At 39.0% G+C, this 26,801-nt stretch overlaps 1 protein-coding gene across 1 annotated transcript in view; it reads right to left on the bottom strand.

The window, feature by feature from the left end:
- Positions 1-26,801, bottom strand: part of THSD4 (thrombospondin type 1 domain containing 4) — a 346,319-nt gene that overhangs the window by 185,443 nt on the left and 134,075 nt on the right. The window lies entirely within an intron of this gene.

Below are 26,801 nucleotides of genomic sequence, written 5' to 3'. Positions count from 1 at the left end.
TGTGGTACAGTAAAGCCCACAATGAAACTTGACTCCTACTACCATTAAATGAATAAAAGGTGTCAGAGGTTCCAGCTACAGTGAGCATAAAACTGGATTGCTGGTAGATTAAACCAGGATGACATTGCCCTTATAAAAGTAAAATTACATTGTGCTAAAAATATTATGAGAAATAAAACCCAAAATAGTAAAAAAACCTCTAAGTAACAGGAAAGGCTTAAAATGAAAAAAGACTGGTATACACATTCTATCTTCATATAAGTCAAAAAAACTACAGATGTAAATACTGATTTTTCTAGCAATTTTATCTGCTTTGCTAGTTTTGCAGCACAAATAGATGACACAAAATACCTAGGAAAATGCAATTGGGTCTATCAGCTATAGTAGAACACTGAAACCTAGGTGCTACACTATATAGAAATTTGATGCTTCTTAAAGTTACATTTGCAAAAGCCACTGTTTTAGATTAATCTTTGGCATTATCTTGTTGGGAGTATGTGGAAGGATTAATATCTGCCTATGTTGTTATACTTACACCTTTAAAACTCCACAAATATAAATAAACACAATTCAAGAATTTGTAAGACATATTATTTTATTTATTCTTTGCTGTACATAAATTCATGTGTTTCACTATGAAATCCCAAAACTTAAATTTATACATTTCCCCAAACTTCTCAAGTCCCCGAGACAAAACAAAAACCTACATATACGCACTCCCCCCCCAAAAGAAACCTTGCCATCTCAACACAAATCTTTGTTCTTGTAAGCTGTAGCACTGACCTATTTATTCCCAGGGAAAAATTCAGTCAGAAACAGCAGCAGAGAGCAATTAAACGGTATAATAGCATTCAGTACATCTGGGGTCTTTATTTGCTAGTTTCAACATCTTTGATATCTTATTTAAAATCTGAAATCAAGTCTATGCTACAGTTGGAAAAAAATCTCCACAGTCTGGCATGTGAAAAGCATTCAATTATATAATTGTACCTGATATTGTGTAAAACAGATGTTCTCAAACTAGAGCCCACTGCCCTCACGAGATTAGTAAAGACCTTCTGGGGGTCTGCAAAGTTCCTTGATTTTGCTTGTAAAGCTTGTGCAGTTACCTAACTGGGCTTGACAGAGCTAGGGAAAGGGTCTCCATAAAAAACGATTCTTCAAAGATTAAGAAAAGGTCATCTGATTTCACAGTATGCACACAAGTATAAACCGACAACTTCAAATGCTCACAGGAGTTAAGATCTGAACATATTGATTTTGATCATGCCATGGCAATGGAGGAAATTTTGAAATAGAAACAAATCTCTTCTCTCCTTGTTCAGGGAGTTATCTGAGCAACCTGGATAGAAGGAGTTTGCTCCTCACCAGCCGCCTCTTGGCCACTGTCACTGCTCCGGCTCTAATCCTAGAGAGCCAGCAGCAAGCTGGGGGGATCAGACAACTTGTCTTGTTACGGCTTTTGGCCTTCCCCCCCCCCAAGCAGAGTCAGATAATTCTCTGCCACTTTCAGGATCAGAGAAATCACACAAAACCATTTCAAGGTCAACAGACAAAGCTCAGCTCCCACAACTATGAAAGTTGTGGGTTTACTGTCGTGCAGGGCCTTGGTCCAAAAAAGACACAAGCATGAGTGTAACTCAGCAAATTAACGCAGCCTTGCTAACTTCATCTTAGTGTCAGAGTATACGCTGATCGCTAGACTGCTGCGAGATCACTCTCGAAGGCTCCAGTTCAGAAATACACTTTGGCACTTCTTAGCTTGCATGAATTCTCTTTTTAATGAGAAACAGTCATATTTGTGGGTCTGAATGCAGATTTCTGCTTGGGAATCACTGAAAAGCCAAAGCAAATGTTACATTCAGAAAGTAAGGTCAGTCAAATTGCTAATTTGCAGTAGTCCAGTCCAAAAATACAGAGCCAAAAGTCCCATGTGAATAACTGCTAGCTCTTAGAATGATGCTGTTCATGATATGATAAGCTACTGCCACCATAACTCTGCGTATTAGGTGACTGCAATTATTTCCCACTGCTATACACTAAAAAATGCAGCATATGCTGTACTTTCTACTTCAGTACAAGAGCAATGCTCATTATTTCTTAAGGATTTTGTGTCACTAATTACTATTTTTTTCAGCTAGTGTAACTTTTTCCCTACTAAATATGTAATTCTGATTCTACCCATGTGAGATACATTAGTTAAGCATTTTCATTAATATATCTGCGCTTAGAAAAGCTTTTTTGTGTTACAATACTCAGCCACTAAAGCTTTAATTCATCAAAGCACTTAAGCCTGCACCTAACTGCAAATATGCACATAATCCCATTGACTTTAATGGGACTGCTTACTTGCTTAGTTAGGCACGTATTTCGGAATCAAGACCCATGTAAGCATAATTGTGCTCTTTGGCCTGGACCCAAGCCCTTAAAAAAGGAAATAAGCAGAATGGAGAACAAATGTTCAGTAAAGCTGTGAGAAGGCACAGCAGCTTTCTAGGGAACATACACAACATCAAAAATGATGTGTTTAACTATCTGTACAGAAAATCCCAACAACAACAGTTAACTGGGAATCCAGTTATTGAATTGCACTAATGTATTTTCAAACCTGAACTGAGCATTTTTAAGTGCACTTATTCAATAAAGGTGTTGGAAATCATAACTAATAGAAAAACTAATCTTAGAGCATACAAGCATTTTCTCCAGGTGCACTATTGCTGCTTCACACAACTCATCCAGTTACTAAGGAACATAATTATCCAATGCTGCTGGGCGCTGACACTTCTCCCTCTTTTTATGGGCTGAACTTAATTTAAAATATTTTGAGAGCAACATATGCTAAGTCTAAATTTGGAATATAATTTCAGCTAGGTGCATTAATGTAATCAAGAAATCAGTCCTACAGCTCAAACTTCTACAAGAATTCAATGCCTCTCTGGGTTTTATTCAATGGAGAGCTTTAAAATTCCTTATGTGAATGAACCGTTTGCACAAATTTTGTCAAAAAATTGAAAGAAGTGTGTAATGCTAGATGCTGTGATGAACAGCAAAGCAACATGTGGAGACATACAGTCCCATGTCCTCGTATCACATCATCTCTTAGAGTCACATATATCAGCTTCTGTTCTTCTGGACCAACAACCGAAAATTTACTACCTCTTCTACTTAATTTTGTTATTCATTACAATTTCTCTGTCTGCTCCACAGAAAAATAAAAAGTAAACAGGATTTTTTTTTTCGGGGGGGGGGGGGCAGAGGACAAACTAAAATGCATTCCATTTGCGAATAACCATTTCATTTTAAAGCACCTAAAAGAAAAGAAAATAAGTAAAAGGCTAACAAAAAACACACTGGATGCTGGCAGTGACCTCCTCCTAGTCCCCTTCAATGCCCAGAGTGAGGGCATGCACCAAGGATGTGGAAATTCAAAGATCTAGCAAGACTTACCAAAATTTTTACATGTGTTCTCAAGCAGATACAGCTGATCAGAATGTGGGATAATGCTTTAAATTCCTCAGTGTTTTCTGTGGGATTTACTCAATGCTGAGGCAAAGAACAAGAAAGAGAAAGGTTCAACAGCCTGCAATGGATACAGGTGGGACCCCACTCCAAGTAACAACCATAACTTCTATGGGAACTTTAACTTCCCCAGTACTGGTAGGTAACACCATGCCCCAGTGTATCAAGCGTCATGGTGACTGGGATAATTCTCAAAGCTATGGGACATAGCTTCAAATACCACTGAATTCACTACAATGTCAAAATTGGAAAAAATTTCAACTGCCTTTAAGGCTGGTAAGAAGTAGAAGATACTTCAAAAAAACAGCCATTTTCAACATTTTCCAACAGAATGCCTTGAAACAATTGTAGTAACAAAATGATCCAATTTAAGTTGCATTTACTTGCCATTTAAATGCAACGGATGCTCAAAAGCTGCAATATTTTTTGCCAAAACAAGATACACTGCAAAATCTTATAAACAGTGTTTCTCATTTCCAAACACAGCCTCTCTCATTGGAATCTGCTTTATGACAGGAACATCAAAGCAATGTATTTGAGAAACTGAAAGAGGTTCCTAGAAAACTCATCCAGGATAAGACCATTTTGCATCTAATCCAATCTAGAAAATGGAGTTATAAAAAACTGTGCAGAAAAAACAGGATGTTACATTCTTCCTTGTTGTTGTTGCAAAGCAAAAGAACAATTCTTCCCATGTCAATGTCCATGAAACTCAGGAACTGCTATTACCAGGTGAGGTTCATTCTTGCCACTGCATGGCAAGTTAAACGTGAAAGCCGGAACACAATGCAAGTGGTGAAACTGAGGACTTTGGACTTCTTCCCCTTTGCGTCACTGATGTTGAAAAGAGAGTAGTGGCAAAGGTTCCAGAAGCCACCACTATGTGAAGTGGCAATGGTTTCATCTATATTATTAAGATTATTTGAAAATACATGCGGAGCGAGATTTTTCTGAGATGTTGATCCTCCTCATGCTTCCTAGCAAGCAGGGTAGATAAAGATGATATGGTTCTAACAAAAAAGAAACCAAAAGCTTTCTATTTAACAAGGCTGGAATAATTTGCCCTCTTTCAGAATGGAACTTAGCCATTTGCCAGTTCAAATGACCAAACACGTGACAGACAAGATTTTTATACCTTTTATAAAACAGTTACCAGAAAGTTTAACATGAGGAGAACTACTCTGCAGAAAACATTTTCTGAGGGACGTGGTCCCAAGTTTCAGTTATACTTTGCTCAGCAAAGCTGCACTGCGGGAGAAAATAAATAAGATGAACCCATTTTTTAACAATGACCCATAGTGCAAAAATAAGCCCAAAGCTTTTCTTAAGTACTGTTTTCACTGGCTGGTTGATATTGCAGTGCAGAATTTAAAACTAATGCAACTACAAAAACACAAGGCTTTAAACTCTTAATACATTAGATTCACAGAAAGTACATCATGGTTTGCTTGTATTGGCTCCTGAATAATACAGAAGTACACACTGCTTTAACTATCTACTACAATTGAAAGGTTAAGCAACAACAGCTGGAAGCCCACATTTTAAAGAGCATTGTACAGCAGAAGTCAGGCATTTTATAGTCCAGGAAGATCCAGTTAGTCAACAGTGCTGTTCATGATTACGTTTTGGGCTGGTTTAATTGGTTGTCTCCAGTATCTGGTCTTGTCAACCATCTTTATCATGACAAGTGACAAGGACAGCAAAGCATCCATAAAGCATACTTTCCACAAAGCTACTTTTAAAAGCTAGGATGACTACCAATCTGCAATTAATCTGTCACATCATCTTCATGTTTTGTAAAAGATGGAAGAAACACCGTGCAAGCAAGACAGTGCTTCTGCAAAATCATATACAACAAGCAATAACAGTTATACAGAAATGTTATTCCAAAAATTCTTAGCTTTACTTTTTTTTGAGATATGGATTTACTACTTCATTTATCACTGAAAGGGGGTGGAAATCAAATGAAGACTGGAATAAAGAATAAGCAACTAATACATAAGGAAAACAGAAATACTTATATTGGAATCTGTTTCATCCCATTTGATTTTGTTGCTGCAAACAGCAATGATCTCAGATCTGTAGGGAAGGTGGAAGAAAATCACAATATGCAAATATGACTTGCAAAACAGTAACTGTTTTTTTTCAATGTCTTGCTCTCCTAGAGAATACAAATTTAAGCCTCATAAGCATATCAGAGGGGGGAAACAAATGTACAAAAGCAATTCTAAGCTCCGGTCTAGCCTTAGTAGCTGTACAAATTCATTAGTCTCCATAACAGAGGTGAATGACCTTGGAGCAGTCTAAGAGTCCACTGCAAACATTCCAGAGTTCAGAAGTCATGTCCGTCACGCTGTGACTTTGTGTTGGCAAAGGGGCTTAAGAGACTGCAGGCACGTAAGATAAACTGCATCTGCCACATACAGCCAACTCTAAACAAACAAATCTTGCAGTAATAAAATTTATTTGTTTGAATAAAATTCTATAGGCTGTAAAACAATATCCTTGTGTAGGTAGGATTTCCACAGGTCAAAGACTTTTCAGTCATGCCTCATTTCTTGAAATGTGAGCATAAATTGCAACAATCCCTTTAAAATGAAAGCTTGCCATGGTAGGAGACACATACAATTACGACAACTATTTTCCAGTTTTGAAGAACACAGACTTTTAAGGCTGCTTCCATGCAGGCACAGTACCTATTTAAGGGTTTAAATGCTGGGTATTCAGACACTAACACAGTTTCAATGCTTACATATTTCATTCATTCAATATAACAATAAACTGCTGGAAAGATCGTGCTTCTTTATAATACTCAAGGGTTACACAAGGCCACCTGAACCTGTTATAAGAGTCGTTTCTTCCCTCTCAGCAAACATTGAGAGCAATATTTTAAAATTAAGCAGCCTTCTGGCCTAATTAAGCCATCTGGCCCAAAATTTAGTGTCTAATGTGCCTATGTTCATATTTTATTTAAATAAGCTTTAGTGAATGTGTAATGCCTGAAATCTCTGAATACTTCGCATTCGGTCCTTCTCCAGTTTTACTGCTGAAGACACCTTAAAGCACACTTTTCTCTACATGAACTGTTTATGAGAATCTTAAATCATGAAACGAGAATATTTACTAACTGTATAAATGTGTGAACTTTTATTTTTTAAAAAGTGGAAAGCATTAGCCAAGATCTTCAACTCTAGCCACATACATAGGTTTTCTTGGAATTCAAGAAACACAATAAAATGAGATTTGGTCTATCAACACAACCCCCAAAAAGACATAAAAACATGTTCTGCAGTGGCCAAGGTAAATTCAGACCTACTGGTCTTTGCATTTAAGTACTGAAAATGATGAAAACCCAAAATACATTTCTACTTCACATAAAAACCATTAAAATACATTTAATTCACTGAACAAATCCTAGTAATAAAGCATAGCAATACAAAGAAAGAGCATCTATTTTAATTTAAAATTCCAATTTACCTTCAAAGACAACAGAAGCTCTACCTATATGCGCATGTGGTATATCTGGCTTGAACAGCCTGAAGAAAAATATTCAAAAAGACAAAAATGTACAATTTTTACCTCAAGATGATTCAAGTGTTGATCAAAATAGCTTAATGTAATCCCCAAAACATAAAAATATGCCTAAGCAATGGAGAATCATTAAAGTCAAACCACCAAAAGCAGCGGGGAGGTGAGGCAGGCACAAAGGCCTACAGCCAAGCCGCATGTTCTTTTTGAATTCGTGTAACACACACTCGATAGCAATGCTCTCAGCAAAATTTCATGCATGTTTATTTCATTGAATTCAAAGGCATAATTCATATTTACTGATTTTTTTAGAATTACTGGTAGCACCTAGAACTACTCACTGTTTTTGCCCACAATAACAGTAACTAATGTCCTCTTCAGTAGAGAGGCATCCACCACTCTAAAAATTTGCCCGCTTCCAAAGAAGTTGCCAAGAAGGAAACAATTCACCATTTACTGCATTCCAAAAGGAAAAAGACCAAAATGAAACCAGAAGATGCTTTTCCAGTATTATGAATTTTTTTCAATGAGTATTCTTACTGAAGTGACAACTTCCTCACGAGCAATAGAAAAGATCTCTTAAATCCTGATGGACCAGCTGGAGAAATCAGAGGTCCAAGCTATCTTTCTGACTCTCTCCAGAAGATCACCATCTCAACATCCAGCATGGAAGTGTACTGGACTAATTCATTTTAGCCTAAAATAGCTTTCAGCAGTAATGAAATTGCTCAAAATTGCTGAATTTGTGGCTGAAGTTGTTGAGATGCAGGCCTGGGTTCTGTTCTGATAAGTATGTTTACTCAGTTTTCCCTCTACCAGCTACCTCTCTTCCTCAAGGCAATAGTGTCAGTGCCCCTTGCTCATGTTGTTTTGGATCATGAAAGCTGATAGAAAAAAAATTCTGAAAAGATGACATTTTTCAAAAGGTTAATTTCTTTTCGGAAAATTCATTTTCTAATACGAGTAAAATCAATACTCAAGCTACAGCTAGTTACCGAAATTTAACACTAATACAGATGAACAGAGCTGCAATAATTGTATAACCTTTCGCCCACAGCAAATGAAGGGTAATGCGATTATCGTGAGTCTCTAGTTGCAGCGATTCCAGGCTGCATTATTTCTTACTTGACATGAACAAGCATCATAGTCACAAGTGGTGACTGCTTTTTAGCTAATCTGCAATAATGTGGTCTTGCATCCAACCCCTAAAGTGCTTCCAAACCTTAGCAAATGCCAGTTGATATTTGTGGTACTGCACATACTGCACACGTATGTGAAACATACACATTTCCTTCTCATACCGCACGAACTGTGTAAGACTTCAAAGTCCTCCATTATCTCATCTACAGAATGCTCTTTCTTACCAGTGTCACTGCAAATCCACAGCAGAACAGAACTCCGATTATCATCAACAGAAGCACTGCATAAGTTACAGCTAGAATCCCAACTCTTCCTTTCATCATACTTTCCACCCTACTAAACTAGGTAAAACTCTGTGTGTGCGCGCTAAAGAGAACGAATCGGTGAAACAGCTGTGGTGTAAAGCAGCCCTCCTAGGAAAGCAAGACTACATTAATTTATTGTAAGCGTATGTCAAGAACAGTGCTGAGGAAGAAGTACCTGCTTTGTGAGAACATGTATTTAACACTATAGCAGGAACTTAGTCCCCTTCAAAAATGTCATACTAAGCAATTCTTCCACCTTGCATTTTATAAGATGTCAACAATTCACACTTGAAACATAAATTCATTAGACTTGTGTGTAAAGGCTCACACTTCTCAACACAAAACAGCTTGGGATACAGGGAATAGACATGGACAGGAAGGGAAAGAAAGTGCCTCTGTCACAGAAAAAGACTAGAGGACTGATTTTACTCATAACTGGTTTCTGAAGTTGCTCGCTAGTATTCTGCAGGTATTTTTCATATTTACATAGCAACCACATTCCCGCTTCTGTCATCACAGTTCCTTGAGTGTTCATGAACTTGAGAAGAATACGCCAGACTACGTACAAATGGTATCAACAACAGCCCAATATCAATAACTAACAAGACTCTGACACTTCTAATTTCTGTAAGGTCAACATCCTGGCAAACGACAGTTATCAAAAATTATAGGCACAGCTCTAGTATGGGAAGGGAAAGGCAATGTCTGTAAGAACATTTTGAATTTTACAGAAGAAAACAGATTTTTGTTTCAAAGTCATCTTTCCCTGCTATGAGATATACAGATACTTATGTTTCCAATTTCCACTACACAGGGTTTGTTAAAACTACACACAAGCCAAACTATACTAAAATAGTGCCAGTGAACTACTAGGATTGTTTGACTGTGGGCACAACAACTTTAACCCTGGCCAAGTTTGAATTTCATGAAATGTACTTACATGCCAGGTTAAGCTGCCTCAAACTACAAAGCTAATCAACTCATGTGGCAGACATTATTCATACATTTAAATGGACCATAATTTAAAAAGAAAAATCCATCAAGTTTAATGCATGTGCTCAAATAGGTTTTTACAAGAGACTTTGAACAGATCAGGTGTCACTGTTAGTTACAAAGAGGGAACAGGAAGCTATTCACAAGCATTTTGATGACTTCTCCATTGAGCAAGGTATAAATACTCTTGTTCAAAAATACTATATTGTCAGAATTCCAGGAAATTGGATTATCTCAGCAGCAACAACAACATAGTATATTCCTGTGACTGCAGAGAAGCTGTGGCCATAAAAAGGATTAAATACGTCAATCTTACATAATAACATCGCATTTGTTCTGTCATGTTCAAGCTTTGCTGCTATTTCTGCCAATGTGAAAAACCTGTTGTTACAATAATAGAATGTTAGGGGCCCCAAAAATAGGGCACAGACTTGCAAATCAGTAGAGTTTTTAATAAGGGTTTGAACTAACCTCACTGTTTTTGTGAAGTCTGTGCCATTAAGTGTATGATGATCTAGTCAGTTTTTTATTTCTCTCAGCAACCATGGAAGCTGGAAATTTACATGACTTCAAATGAAAACCTGAATTATCATACATTTATGTGACTCCAGTCTGTAGAACTTCAAGAAAAGTCAAATACCATGGCACTTGGGGGGGTGGGGGGTGGTGTGTACAGAACTGTCAACATCCAGTTTCACTGGGAATCCACAAGGAAGTCTGGCCAATTTCAGGTTCTGTTAAAAATTCACTTTCAACCAAGTTTGAACAAGCTCATTTCGATCTCAGTGTAAGATGTTTTACAATCTCTTATCTAATCTTATTAAATTTCACAGACTGAGGTGGTACCAGATGACATCCAGAATACTTTTTTACTTTGAGCTTTTGAGAAAAGGTCAAAACCCTTATGGGAAAACTTGACCAATGTGGAATTTGAACTGAAGGGAACTCCGCATAGACTCCTGTGAAACTAAATTGTATCTTGTAAACAACTTGTACACATGAGTTTCTGCATCAAAATTGAAACTCTGGTCTCAGCAAAGGACTATGACTCACATTCTTGCTCTCCCTGAGACCTTTCTCCCACACCTTTGTTCTGCTCAAGGGCAAAACACAACTTCCTGTAGATCAATGTGGTCAAAACATATCAAAAGTACACAAAAAATGGTTTGTTACAATTAAGTGCAACACTTTGATATTATTCCAGTACCCCTGTACATTTCACTTTCATTAGGTCTCACAATTTGTATTTATCCTGGAAAACAAGGATTTGCCACACTATTCCCATTTTTGAGATGAAGAATCTAGGCACTAAAAGCATGTTTGGGACAAAGGTGCATCGTGTGGAGGATACAAGAACCAGTTCCCAGCAAGCCACCCGAAAAAGAAAAGTCAGAACTGGGCAATACTATTGGGCTCCACCTTGGTTAAAAAAAATTGGTTCCTAATAGGACTACAGGCTCTGAAAAAGAGCTTTAGGGTCCAACTTGCACATTCAGCACACACTCGGGTATCCTTATGCGGTGCTGTATTAACAATAACTAAAGAGGTCAGATAAAACATCCAAGGTCACACAAGAAATCTACTGCAGAACAGCCCTGCTAGCTTGACTGGAACAGCGATCTGAATCCACAGTAGCGCTTAGGAGCAAACAACCAGCCACTCCACACAGTCTGGTGACTTCATCTCTCCATTAGATACTGGTAAGGCCTGAACTTTCCTGCTTTCCAAGTGTCTCTGCTTTTACACGTACAGTACTGCAAACTTAATGTCTTTCTGTGTTCCTAACACAATAGTACCTTTTTTCATGGCTTCCATTTAACACAATAAGACTTAAGACAGAACAGCTCCGTAACTATTTGCTCTGGGTGCGTCTATATATGTCTGTGTGAGTGCCTGCATAAAAAGAAAAACATACGCACACACAGAACTCCTGTCTATATGTACCTTCCTCCCAAGGATTTATTTATTCATGTGACGAATTTTCCCAACCCAGTCTATCAAAATTGTAATTTTTGCTTTAGCAGAAGTGCCTAAAAACATACTGGACCCTTTCCAGGCTCTAAAGTAATATTATAACGTAGTTAAATGAAAACAAACCCTAAATATTTAATTTCCTGCAGACCAGTTTTCCAAGATTGCTGTTCCAGTTTCCTGATTAAATAATGGGTATTTTGGAATATTCTGTTACAGTTCTTATTAGTATTTTCAATTTGCTCCCAAAAATCATCAAAACAAAATTAGGCATTTACTTGCTATTTGGCTCCTTCGCAAAAAACAGCTGAGGTCAGACTAAGCTGCACTGTCATCACTTTCTAAATATTTTTCTGTTTTCAAGACCTCGATGTTATTGGGTCCTGATAGTTTATTATAATTTCTTAGTAGTTTTGTAGTTAACCAAAAAAATCTCTCAGTGCGTAAATTCTAGAGTTTCTGAAAGTACTGACTTGTAATAAAATTTGCACCTTATCAGTAATTTTATCACTAGTAACAGTAATTAAAACACTACCAATATTAACCTGTCACCAGTTGGTATATTAGTACTACAAAAGAAGAGACAAGCAAACCTTTAGCAATAAATATACTTTCATATTACATTTCTAAGAACTCTGACTTGAAGATGAGCTCTGAAACATCACTAGTCGACCGCATAATTTCTGACACTGCCACTAGCACAAAGGAGGTACAGCCACAAACCAGCACAGGGTTATTCAACTGCAAACAAAGGAAAAAAAGCTGGTCTCTAGACCATGGACATCATAGGAGACGGCATGGATTCAAGCTGACAGAGAAAGCAACAAAAAAATCCAAAAAAGGAAAATGAAATACTAATTCCATTTATTGTTTCAATGATTGTTTTAGCACTCACCTCATAAATCCTCACATACGCAAGCCTTTATTTTTCCCCACAAATGCCATAAATAGCCTCCCTCCTACTTCAAGACCCCATCTGCCATGTGAACATTTCAAACTGCTAATAAGCTGTCTCCAGCATACATACATTGCCTTTTTTTATTTATAATATCTTACAGTAGTCTTATTGAACTCAGCAAGCCAGCAGCGAGATCAATGAAATGAGAGTTCTCACAAAATATGTCATGCGATGTCAAGCCTGCTCTATCTTTGTACAACCAAGTCTTTCCCCCACCCCCACCCCCTGGCTTTTCCTATGTTTATCATGACAAAATCATTTGTGGCTGTTTACAGTGACAGTCTTCTGGCATAAAGGTTACCAGACAACAACAATTTCAAGGATGCAGTTTCTTCATTTTTATTTTCGCGTGTGACATAGCATTGCATTGAGAAAGGTCCTCAACCTAGCATTTCCCTGGGACAACAGCACAAAACTGGTGCAGCCCAACCCCGAACCGACTGATGCATCACAGCCTCTACTGACACAAACACAACACACAGAGAATAAGCCAAAATACCACTCAGTCCACTGGGGGACTACTGACAATGTCTAGTTTTAGACATCTAATCAAGGTGGCAGGATCTCTTTATATATTCTGCAGAGAGGAATCTATAAGCCCTTTTGGGGGATCCTAACCTAATCACCACAATGAGATGCTGAAAGTCAAATGGCTCGAACATTTCCAAGCTCTGATCTGTAGCATGAGACATACAATCTAGTCAATTCACAAAGAAAAATTCTGCAAATAAAAAGACAGATCAGGTGGGGGTTGGTTTTTTTGTTTGTTTTGGGGTTTTTTTGTTTTTTTATGGTATCATTTATAATTTAGGAATAATTGTGAAGTTTTCATCCATGTTCTAAATAGAAGAACAAGAACGAATATTTATGCAGCCAGTACCCTTCTTAAACTTTCTCCCCATTGCTTGCTTGTCCAGGTGTTAAACAGATCCCTTACATCTGAGTTTCAGAACATTGTTTCTGCTGCAGCCCTCTTTGTTTCTTTGCAATAAAATCTAAATTACTTTTGTTTCCTTTTGCTGTTTAACCTCAGAAGAGGGGTCTTGCGCTAGCTACATGAGTCTCTTTTACAATCCTTTTCCCATCTCCCTCGAATGAATTTCAACTGGTTGAAATTTCTTGTATTTTTTTTTCCCTTTAAACTGCTGTAATGTAACACAAAACAGATTTGGTTCTCCTGGTTACTTAAAAGGCATTAACTATAAATTAGTAATTCCTGCATAAGAGACATCACATAAAACACTTCCACCTCAACCACAGTACAGAGTACATAATTCTTCGTCAGTTGGCCTCTTCTGTGAATGCGGTACCATGCTGCAAGCTATCTTACTAGAGGCTGCCATAGCTGGTTTTGTTAGAATACATTCATGCATACTCTGGAAAGGGATTGAGAAAAAGGAATAGTTTTGAGATTACATTTGTTTTGTATTTTTATCCACACTCCTTTTTTCTTGTCTATCCTTAATTTCCACATCATGGCAGAAAACCAGTAATTCAGAAGCAGAACCAGCGATCAAGAGCTCACGTTCGTTTATGAACAACTATGTGAAGGGACTGGTGTGTTACTGAATGTTTCTTAACAAACACTGTCAGCATCCTTTAATAGTAGTATATTGCTATATTACAGGACTTTATCTTGTTTTTTTAAAAGCATGTTAGATGCAGAACATGACACTACTGGGAGGATTACTAAACGGCACATACTGCTGTTCGTACTGGGAACTCAAAACAACCAAGTTCATTCCTCTCACCTCTTACCCAGCAAACGCTGCCAGTTGTAGGCCTCAGAAAGACATTTAAAATTACTATCAGCAACTTCAAACAAAAAGAGAAACTTTAAACAAGAAAGTCAAAACTAAAAGGACTGTCATTAAAAAAAGATACTACACCAAAATGCTGAAAAAAAGGTCTGAAAGATAGGAACAGAAAAAAAATGACTGGCAGGGAATTATAGAGGTTGGTTTACTCTTCAGCTGCCAGAACCATCAGCTGTCTTGGAGTCAGAGACTGAAGAAAAGAGTATATACTCAGTGCTAGGCCCAGAGAAAGTCAGTAGCACGCAGGAGTGATCATTTGATTATTCCAACCTAGGGAACACTGCCAGATTAATAAAAAAACCTGGCTTCACTTGCAGCCTGATATATATCTATCTGTTTAATCAGAGACAAAAACAAGGCCCAGCAACATACACCAGTTTTGTTTTCTACTCCATTAGTATCTCAAGCATTCTTGAAAACTTTGAAATTTTTAATTTTGGATTTTTTTTTCAAATGTATTATTTTGAAACTAGTTCAGAGAAAAGAGTACTTCAAATGTAGTAAGATTCCAAAATTGTGATACTCTATAATCATTAGCGTTAGTAGCACTTGCTTTCAGAACTATTTTTGTAGTGATACAATAAAGCTCCAAGCTGGTGTGTATCGTCTAACACTGTTAGCCAACCTATGAAGACAGACGCATACTGCAGACTAAGGATTACATTCTACCTTTTTACAAAGACATCTGAACCTGCAAAATACATGTTAAAAAGAATTGCAGAAATAAGAACAAATTAAAGCTACACACAACTCCTTTACTTTCCTATGTCTCAAGCTGCTTCAGATAGGCCAGTTGGACATTACTGACTACATTTGACAGGAAAGCAGAGACACTGAGTGGAGCGTAGAGATAATCAGAATTTGGATTAGCCTTTCTGTGGTGCGCTTCAGCGTATGTTTTTGCTCCAAACTGGAGTAAAGCAAACATTTTCCAGGCAATATGCTTTGCAGAATATTAAAAGCAGTTAAAAAACATTTTAGAATGAAGACATTCTGTAAAGCCATTTTAGATTTTGTTTGGGTTTTGTTTAGGTTTTTTTTCAAATTTTACATTTTTAACTTCATTTTATTTTTGTATAATTGCATAACACTATAGCAATAAGATATAATTAGTGCTAGTACTTTATTTTTTAAATCTTCAGAGTTACACAAGCAAGCTGTTTGCTCTTTGCCATTGAAGAAAATTATCTAAATAATTTGATCTAAAGAAAGAATATATTTCATACAATTATAAGCATCAGTTAAGCTTAATTACACAATCTATTGATATGCTATGGAACTTGAAATGATAAACAAAATTTTTCAAAGCATTTAATTTTTTTTAATACTGGTTAGGACATTTTTCAAGACTGAGATTTTACCTCAGGTATTTGACACTGGAATTTTTTATCACTTAAGAAAAAAGTCTCTTTAATCAGGCTTTTTCCAGCATAAGTATTTTATTTCACTTTTTCCCAGAAGCTCTGGTGAAAACATTTTAACGTACAGTGACAACATTTTTCTCCAGTACTTTGAGCCGTAAGCCAAATTTTAATGTTGTTGAACTATGTTGTGTCTTTTCATAAGTTTCTTGTCAAGCTGTAGTTCAATAAAGCAGTGAAATCTCACTTTGGTGTTCCAAGTGTGGGAGCAAAAAAAAAAAAAGGTTATGTACACAATTATGACATGCGGATCTTCTACAAATTCATTCTCATTAAATTAAATTTATTAAAAACTTTCATGCCTGAGTAAAGTTATTTCAGTGGGTTTTATTCCATACCTATACTGCATTAACTTAAACTGAATCAAAAACTGTTTGTCCTCCCATAACTTGCTTAAAACTGGGAGGAAAAACCTCAAAAGACAGCACTAGCATCAATGCTGTATTATATGGCTGGATAAAAATGTTAAATGCCATTGTAACATCTGACCCTTATAACATCTGTATCACTGGGTTATTAGTAATGAGACTAGAGAGTGCAGAACTACAGGTTTCGATAGCAGCTTCTTGGAAGAGTGAGGAGCTCCACCCTTTGCATTATGAGGTCTTCTCAGGACAAGAGGCTGATAGACAAGGGGAGAAGAACAAATATACAGATCTAGTGCTCACTCATTTTGTTTGAACTTAACTGACTAGATGCTTTGCTATCCACGATTTCCTATCATCAGATTTTACATCAGTTTTAGCTCAGTTCAAAGGCAGTAAAGTTATCCTTTCAGTATCTTTTACGTGCAGCGATTGCACCTCCTGTGTATCAGCTATCAGAAGCAACTTAAATTAGGTCATGGCCAAAGATCATATCCCCCAAAAAATTTTAGTGTTGCTTTATAAATGGAGAAAGGCAGAAAGACTTTTTAGACAGTGAGGTCAAGAAACCTTACAGAGGCTCACTTATTCTCTGTAAAACATTTAACAGAAAACTATGCAAGCAAAGGGAAGAAGTGGCAAAAGGAGTTATTTCTTAGCTCCCAGGAACCTGCTTCTTCCATTAACACCTTATTAATGCCAGGCAGGTGTTTCCCAATGCAATGCTTGGCATTAGCAAGTCATTATGAAGAGAAACAACGACAAGTCCTATTTCCAGCAGCCAAGAAATTATAACAGTATATACGAAAAAGCAGAGAGGAGAGGAGCACAATCTATTGTAACTATAATTTTTCACTTTTATGATGTGTTTTACAGAACAACCATTTTTCATTGAAAGAGAAAGCCTCCAACAGAGGCTCCATACACAGTGTGAGCAAAACTAAATAAAGATCTGGCATAATGCGATTTTTGCCTCTTTGAATGCATCCTACCTGCTCCTTGAAAAGGTCTTGAGCTCACAGCATGGTGTCCCTCAGCTACTATTGATAGAAATCAAATAAAGAATAAGAAAAAAAGCAAGCCTAGAATATTAAGAAACTAGAGATTTAATTTTCATTTGATTCTGAAATGCATTTCAGTATTGAATGCTATTAGGCTCCATAACCTAGTTCTCCACTTCCATAGAGCATATCCTGTGTGTGATCACATCCTGGGCAAAGCCTTGGTGACAATTCTCTGCAGCACGCTGCTTCTTAACATGGCAGCTCCCATGGTAAAAACAACACAAGGAATTCACTAGTTCAAGGCCCACTTTTAGGATGGGGTCAAATAACTAGAAACAACAGGTTGATTACATTGGTCCTCCTCAAATACAAACAACGCTTGACACCAATCTTCACTCACCTTTGTGCTAATTAGGCTAATACCAAAGTACTGATGGCCAGAGCATACCACTGAGGCACAGACCAATACTTCATGTGGTTTCTCAGACTGCTTTCAAATTCTTCACATCTGAAGACACAGAGCTTTACAAAATTCCTTTGCAGTGAAGAATACCACCCCTCTTCTGAGAATCCAACCAAGATGAACCAGCAACCACAAATATTTTCTGGAATTCAGCTGAAGGACAGATGTAGACATCCATGTGCCCTTGCTTCTGCTATATTAATCCACATATTAGGCTCTTCCTTACATTATTATTGATAAAAAATAACACTGTAATGCCTAAGGAACAAGAAGAAAAGCTTCACGGCATCTAGCACTGTACAGTACTTCCTCAGAAGAACCTACAAACTAAACAGAAGAGGACAGACAAAGGAGCAAAGTCTGGCTCCAACTTTAAGAAATCGCGCGCACACACACACACACACACAAAACACCCAAATCCACCCCAGATCCTTTTTTCAGCGTAGACAATCAACATTACACAAGTAAGCTGAGATTCCTACAGAAAACAGTTTCTTTACCCTTACAAGAACAACCACAGGACTACTCTATATTTCAACATGTACGAGTTATGGTAACAACCCTAACTGATGGAAAGTACATAGTTCTCACCATTATGATCTGTTACTCTGATCCTACAGTCATTAAGAGTTCCTTAACTTAAAAAAGTAATGCCACCTATAGTTCTGCTACCTGGACACAAGTGCATGCCAGCAGGGTTCCAAATGGGAGCTCCTTGCCTCGTCATGTTTTTCTGATGGAGATTTAGCATGCTTGGTTATGCTTCCTATAGCTGACTTCAGTTACCTCCCTATAAAGTTTGCAAGGATTTCAGTATCTGATGCAATTTTTTTTTTAAGAGGCAAGTAAAATCTCTACTGCAATCATTTTGTTGCTCAAGTTACTCACTGTGTGCATTTTTAAAACTGCTGAGACATTTTCAGTTAACTTCAGAAGTTAACTGGAAGATGAAAATAAACTATGATGCAAGAGAAAATGTAATATAAAAATCGGGAGAGAGACAATAGTTGTTTCAGGTATCTTTAAAAGATATCTACAGTTCCCACTCGAAGTTTTGTGAAATGCTAAATAATATTTTTGTAAAGTGCGCCACCGCGTGGTAACTAACATCTCTGCAAAACCAATTTGCTTCACAGCTCACAAATCACCCTCTTTCTGTCTCCAAAAATACAGTGAGTCAGTGCTCGCACCTGCCCAAGTATTGGGAAAGACTCCTTCTAGCAGAAGTGTCCTAGATGTGTACAAAAAATGCATGCAATGTACTTCCCTATACATACATTTAGTAAACTATGGTCAAGGCCAAAATTATTAAGAGCATTCTTTCCTCATACTTCGCTTTATTCATTAAAACCTCCTCAATATTCTACTTGCATTTTTCTTCTAAACTTAAAAGTTACTGAGTAGGATCAGCCCAATGGCTCGGAAGAAATAAAAAGGTACACTGATTTAAAACAAGAAGAAAAAAATTCTCCGAACAAGTAAACACGCAATTCTGGCTAAACAGCAAGTTGAAGAAGCCTCATTTGTAGGCATTCTTTAACTTAACAGCACTGTGAAAATTTAGAGTTAGGAAAGGGGTAGCAAATGTATTAAAACAAATGATACATACTCAATAATACTGAAACATATTCCAAACCTATTAGCAATAACCAGCCGTGGCACTAAATAAAAATTTTCAAAAAATAAAAGTGGAATTCTATAGAACAGCCAAAGGAAAAGTTCATTCACTTTCTGAAATCCAGCAGAAAGAACAATGTCCAAATGTGCAGAAAAACAATTTTACACAGAAACAATAAAACTGATTATCAAGATCATTTTTATACTTCTTTCTTCTGTATGGGTAGAATATCATCCAGTTCCTCCTATTTTGCCTAGTGTTATTTTAAAAATATTTAATTGCTTTAAAAAGGTTTCATTTAATTAGATTTCAGAGTCTAGTCTAGGCCAGGAAGTACATAAGCATTTCAATGACGAGTGAGCTATTTTGTAGTACTTGCATTATTATATGTGCCAGTTATTGCAATGTCACAGTCAAATAAGAAAGTGAAAAAAAACAACAAACAAATTAGGAGATTTCATCATAAGAATTTCTTAAGTCTTGTTAGAGGACTATGTATAAAAATGAGCCTTTACATATGACCTCTTGTGCTGGACAAGTTACAAAGTTTTTACTTCCAACTCAGGGCCAGCTGAACAAAAGAACAGCAAGCGGTGAAAAAAGACACTCTCTGGAAGCAAGGAAATGGTTACTGGGATGCTGTTCAGAGGGACTCAGAAACACACTGTTGTTCTAACCTTCCTGCATGATATTGTAATGGCCACAGCAACCAGGCTTTAAGAAGGACTTTTGTACATACTACTGTTTTCAAAATCTTCTCTTATGCTATAGATTATCTTTGCTGATAAGATTAAATAATACTTCAGTTTTAAAAGGCTATTCTATCTTACATTGGTTAACAACTCAAAAATGAGAGAATTAATATATTAAACATTCTGGTTTTGACGTTAAGACAAAACTTCTTTTTAATGCATTTTCAGTGTTAACAGGTGTGACTGCATTTTATATATTAAGAATCACAGAATCACAGCATGGTAGGGGTTGGAAGGGACCTCTGTGGGTCATCTAGTCCAACCCCCCTGCCGAAGCAGGGTCACCTACAGCAGGCTGCACAGGACCTTATCCAGGTGGGTCTTGAATATCTCCAGAGAAGGAGACTCCACAACCTCCCTGGGCAGCCTGTTCCATGGCTCCGTCACCCTCAGAGTGAAGAAGTTCTTCCTCATGTTCAGACGGAACTTCCTATGCTTCACTTTGTACCCATTGCCCCTTGTCCTGTCACTGGGCACCACTGAAAAGAGTCTGGTCCCATCCTCCTGACACCCACCCTTCAGATATTTACAAGCATTTATTAGGTCCCCTCGCTGCCTTCTCTTCTTCAGGCTGAACAAGCCCAGCTCCCTCAGCCTCTCCTCATAGGAGAGATGCTCCAGTCCCCTCCTCATCCTCGCAGCCCTCCGCTGGACTCTCTCCAGTAGCTCCTCATCTTTCTTGGACTGGGGAGCCCAGAACTGGACACAGTACTCCAGATGAGGCCTCACCAGGGCAGTGTAGAGGGGAAGGAGAACCTCCCTCGTCCTGCTGGCTACACTCCTCCTAATGCATCCCAGGATCCCATTGGCTTTCTTGGCAGCCAGGGCACACTGCTGGCTCATGGTCAACCTGTCGTCCACCAGGACACCCAGGTCCCTCTCCGCAGAGCTGCTCTCCAGCAGGTCCACCCCAAGCCTGTACTGGTGCATGGGGTTGTTCCTCCCCAGGTGCAGGACCCTGCACTTGCCCTTGTTGAACCTCATCAGGTTCCTCTCTGCCCAGCTTTCCAGCCTATCCAGGTCACGCTGAATGGCAGCACAGCCTTCTGGTGTATCCACCACTCCTCCCAGTTTGGTGTCGTCAGCAAACTTGCTGAGGGTACATTCTAACTCTTCATCCAGGTCGTTGATGAAGAAGTTAAACAAGACTGGGCCCAGTACTGACCCCTGGGGGACACCACTTGTCACCAGCCTCCAACTAGACTCAGCGCCGCTGATGACAACCCTCTGAGCTCTGCCATTCAGCCAGTTCTCAGCCCACTTCACCGACCACTCATCCAGCCCACACTTCCTCAGCTTCCCTAGGAGGATATCATGGGAGACTGTGTCGAAAGCCTTGCTGAAGTCAAGGTAGACAACATCCACGGCTCTCCCTTCGTCTACCCAGCCAGTCATGTCATCGTAGAAAGCTATCAGATTGGTCAGGCATGATTTCCCCTTGGTGAATCCATGCTGACTACTCCTGATAACCTTCTTTTCTTCCACTTGCTTGATGATGACCTCCAGGATAAACTGCTCCATCACCTTTCCTGGGATGGAGGTGAGGCTGACCGGCCTGTAGTTCCCTGGGTCCTCCTTCTTGCCCTTTTTGAAGACTGGAGTGACATTGGCCTTTCTCCAGACCTCGGACACCTCTCCTGTCCTCCAGGACCTCTCAAAGATGATGGAGAGTGGCTCAGCAATGACATCCGCCAGCTCCCTCAGCACTCGTGGGTGCATTCCATCGGGGCCCATGGATTTGTGGACATCCAGACCACTTAAGCTATCCCTCACACAGTCCTCCTCGACCAGGGGAAAGTCACCCTCTCTGTGGGCTGCTTCTCTTAACTCCGGGGCCTGGGATTCCTGAGGGCCTGCCTTGGCACTGAAGACTGAAGCAAAAAAGGCATTCAGTAGCTCTGCCTTCTCCGTATCCTCCGTCACCAGGACCCCCGCCTCATTCAGCAGCGGCCCCACATTGTCCCTAGCCTTCCTTTTGCTGCTGATGTAGTTGAAGAAGCCCTTCTTGTTGTTTTTGACATCCCTTGCCAGCTTCAATTCCAGATGGGCCTTGGCCTTCCTTGTCGCATCCCTGCACACTCTGACCACATTCCTGTATTCTTCCCAAGTGGCCTGTCCCTCTTTCCACATTCCATGGACCTTCCTCTTCCACCCGAGCTCCGCTAGAAGCTCCTTGTTCAACCATGCAGGTCTCCTGCCTCCTTTGCTAGATTTCTTTCTCAGGGGGATGCACCAATCCGGAGCGTGGAGGAAGTGATATTTAAACAGCGACCAGCACTCTTGGACGCCCCTGCCTTCAAGAGCCCTGGCCCACGGGATTCCTCCCAGTAGCTCCTTGGAGAGGCCAAAGTTAGCCCTCCTGAGGTCCAAGGTTTTGATCCTACTTATCACCCTGCTTCCTCCATGCAGGATCCTGAACTCCACCATTTCATGGTCACTGCAGCCGTGTCTACCTGTGACCTTCACATCCTCAAACAGTCCCTCCTTGTTTGTTAATACAAGGTCCAGCAGAGTGCCTTTCCTTGTTGCTTCCTCCACCACTTGCATCAGAAAGTTATCATCGATGCTCTGTAGGAACCTCCTGGATTGCAAATGCCTAGCTGTATGGTCTTCCCAGCTGATGGCAGGGTGGTTGAAGTCCCCCACGAGAACCAGGGCCTGTGACTGTGAGACTGGACAACTTCCTCCTCCTGGTCAGGTGGCCTGTAGTACACACCCACAGTAATGTCACCCTTGTGAGCCTGTCCCTTAATTCTAACCCATAAGCTCTCAACTTGTTCTTCTGTCCCCAGGAAAAGCTCAATGCATTCCAGTTGCTCCCTCACATATAGAGCAAGTCCACCACCTCTCCTTGTTGGCCTGTCTTTCCTAAAGAGTCTGCAGCCATCCATGACAGCATGCCAGTCATGTGAGTTGTCCCACCACGTTTTTGTGATGGCGACCAAGTCGTAGCCCTCCTGCTGTATAATGGCTTCCAGCTCCTCCTGTTTATTGCCCATGCTAAGTGCGTTGGTGTAAACACACTTGAGCTGGGCTGTCAATCTCAGCCCTGACCCTGGCACGCCAAGCCTGGGCTCATCCCTACTGAGGTGGGCCATGTCCCCTTCCCCTTTCGAATCTAGTTTAAAGCCCTCTCAATGAGCCCCGCCAGCTCATGGCCAAGAATCCTTTTTCCCCTTTGAGATAGCTGCACTCCGTCTGTCGCCAGCAGGCCCGGTGCAGTGTACACCTCCCCATGATCAAAGAAGCCAAAATTTGACCGATGGCACCAGTCCCTGAGCCATTTGTTAACCAGGTGAGTTTTCCTGCCCCTTTCAGTGCTGTTCCCTACCACTGATGGGATTGAGTAAAACACCACCTGTGCCCCTGACAGTGCCCTGAAGTCCCTTTTGATGGCCTTGGGACCTCTCTCCGCGATCTCGTCCCCACCAACCTGCATTACCTACTAACTTCTAACTCATGTTACCTGTGGTTGCCTTATATAACATTTTAAATGGTTAAAAAGTGAGAAGTGAGAAATACCTTACTTCATACATGTTTCATTTTTATTTCAGATGAAGGTAAACCTGTCTCTGTGGTATTCTTTATTTGATTTCTACTTCATTTTTATTACAGAAACATGTTTCATCTTTGGTTTCTAAGAATAAGGTAACTTGAAAATACTACCCAGAAACAATGGTCTTGGGAATGAAACAGAACACGTTTTTTAACACAAGGGTATTCTTGTTCAGGTTAAGCAGCAAAATGTCCAACAGAGGGTGATAGAGACCATAAATTCGTCATTAGACTCTTAAACTATCAGACTTAAAAAAAACAAACCCAAAAAGTACAGTTAGCAAATAGTTAACCACTACAAAGATTTGAAGAAGGTTCATCACTTGAGAAATATTTTCAGTTAACTGTAAATACTGACAACTTTTCAGAAAAATATTCTCTTAAGCATCTGACAGTATAAAACTTAAATTACTTCATTCTCTAATTATTACATCCTTCAGCTACATCCATGTTCACTCTACAGTGTATAGTATCACTGTTATGTAATATTATTTTATTTATTTTTAATAGTTTTGATTCCTACATAAGTGGGATACAAAGTCTCAGAGTCCAAGAAGACAGGTAATATACGCAACTTAATATTCATTAGTGTATCAGATTTATTCATCCTTAAATCACAGGGAACATGAGATTTTACATATAGAACAGATAAAAAAAGTAACAAGATAAGTAATTTTAATAGATTAATCTGTCCTGAAACATGAAGTACTTTTAAGAAGAAGAATGAAGCGTATCTCATCTGATACAACTTTATCAACTTCCCTCAAACGCAAACATGCTATTGACTATTTAGATGTAAAGTTTCACCAAAGATGTAGCACTGACTTTCTAATCTTGAACTATGGAAATCGCTGAAAAAAGAATAACTGAGTCAATAATGACAGTGCTTTGAAGCACTGTGAAACTGTAATACTGTATTTTTCTTTAGTTTGACATGTATGTGTCCCTGAGTACTCCCTCAAATACTAACTCAAAACTTTGAAACAAAGAAAAGTGGAGCTGGGTTTACACACACACAAAATCTCAATGTAACCATTGCATTGGTCAAACAGGTCAAGTCTCTTTCAGCTGACATCCACCTTACCATTTTACTGAGGTTGCAAGTAATGAATAAGGAGTAAATCACTACAGATCAAAAGAACTAATTACAAGAAGCTGGAAAATGTCTGAACTGAGTTCCTCATCAGAAGAAAAATACAAACCTTTTAACGTTTTATCTAGATGTGTCTCCCAAAGCCTCCATGTTCAGCCCTCCGCACAAGTGCAGTTAATACTACTGCATATGAGGACTGTGTCAACTCCCTCAAATTCTCCCAACTCACACTCTCATTCTACTTTGCTGTAGTGAGAACCACTACAAAGTGCACAGAATAAGAAGTGTCTTTACCTGCTTTATCTCAGCTTTCTCATGGCAATTTATTGCCTATAAGGCACTGAGCACCAGTACAGCACTGGTTCTGTTTAACTCTGTAAGAAAGATCGACTGCATCACTGAGCACTGAGGAACAGTTTAAATAGACACTGAGATTTTGATTTTTAGGTCTGCGTTTTCAAGACCATAGGAAAAAAGAAAGGGGGAGTGGGGGGGGTGACTCAAACCAAAAAAACCACTACAGCCTAGGAATACCTTCCCTAACAGGAAGGCGAAGGGAAGATCTTACTGGGAGGGTAACAGAGCAGATGGATTCAGATTCTCAGAGATGTGCAGTGCTAGGTTGAGAGACCAAGGGCACAAACTGCAATACAGGGAATTTCACTCGAATACGAGGAAAAGGATTCCACCACGATGGTGCTCAGACGCTGGAACAGGTTCAAAACTCAACCTGGAAAAGACCATGATAGCTATCTGAAACAACGGGCCCTGTTCTGAGTAGGGTGTTGAACTACATGACCTTCCCACTACGTTACAACCTCAATTATTCTACAGTTCTATGAATGCCACGTTACATTTTCACAGTAAGGATTCACAACCTGTTGTTTGTTTATACGCAGCTTCGGGAATTGACATTCTACACAGGCAATGGCCGATTTGCAGAATTCAGAACACTTTCCTGCTAGCCTGCTGAACAGTGCCTTTCCTTCTAACCCAGACCTCCAAGATGAATGTATCAGTATATGCTTCTGCAATTGCACAGTACTGGGAAAATACAACAGCTGGTATACTAAAACTATTTTTCAGTTTTCTGAGTCATAAATCAGAACTGTAAATAAAACAAATTGCTGGCCCTTTCTGAATTGGTTTGAGATCAAGAAAACCTTTAAAGAACAATCAACTTCACACAGATCTATCATCTAAAAGGAAATTCAAAGCTATGGCTTTGCTTGCACTAAGAAATATCGAACAGAAACATATATGGCGTTGTCCAGATGCGCACAAGTAAGAGGAATCGGGACATGCAGAGGAAAAGGCTGTATTCATGAATGATTTCCTCTGGCGAACCAACTATTTAAACTGAATTTGACCTTTCAATATTTGTGTTCATGAGTCACATCTGACCCAATTCTGCTTCTTTTGGCAACATATATGGGAAACATCAGCCAAGTGGCAAATGACCCTTGCTAGGAATTTATTTCTTTGATCAACCTTACCTGAAAAATTACTTTTGTTTTCTACACACCGTTACATTTTGTTTAAAATTGCTACCAATTTGCAGAAAAAAGTGTATTTATTCATTACAAAGGGAAGCTACAAAACAGACTGCAAAAAGTCAACACAGTAGCTCTTTCTGAACCCTTGAAAAATAACCATTCACTCCCATATTTTCTAAGAGAACATCACTGCCTACTAAATGGACAGGCAGTAAGACCCAGTTCTTAAAAACAGCAAACATGGACCAATCACAAAAGTTACACTAACACCAGCTAAAAAGTAATCAAATAAACACATAACTGAATAAACCATTATGTTGCAGACTGAAAAAAAAATCTCCAGTTTAATCAAAGAAATATATTCTATTTCTCTCTTATTTAAGCTTCCAGTCTTTTTGTTCTGGCTCTTTCATAGAATGTCTTCTGTAGAAAGCTACATTTGTGGAAAAAACTCACTGGAAGTCACCTTAATTGTGGCCAGAACACCTTCTGAATCCACCCTTTCAGCATTCCGTAGTTTGTTCTCAACAACATACAGAAACATTAGTTAAGAAATAAAATCTATAATAGTAACAGTTTAATTTTTCACACCAACTTTACAAAAAAAAAAAAAAAAGAGAGAAGTTACAGAATTGTAGACTAGTTTGGGTTGGAAGGGACCTTTAAAGGTCACAGAGTCCAACTGCCCTGCAATGAGCAGAGACATCTTCAACACGATCAGGACAAGACACCATTTCACAGGTACAGTATAGCAACCTCTTACAGAAATTAACTATGGCATAGACAGTGTAGAGGCGAACCTA

Source organism: Opisthocomus hoazin, chromosome 10 (assembly GCF_030867145.1).
Source record: "Opisthocomus hoazin isolate bOpiHoa1 chromosome 10, bOpiHoa1.hap1, whole genome shotgun sequence".
Classification (NCBI taxonomy): Eukaryota; Metazoa; Chordata; class Aves; order Opisthocomiformes; family Opisthocomidae; genus Opisthocomus; species Opisthocomus hoazin.
Note: the sequence above shows the minus strand (reverse complement) of the source record. Positions and strands in the feature narration are given on the sequence as shown.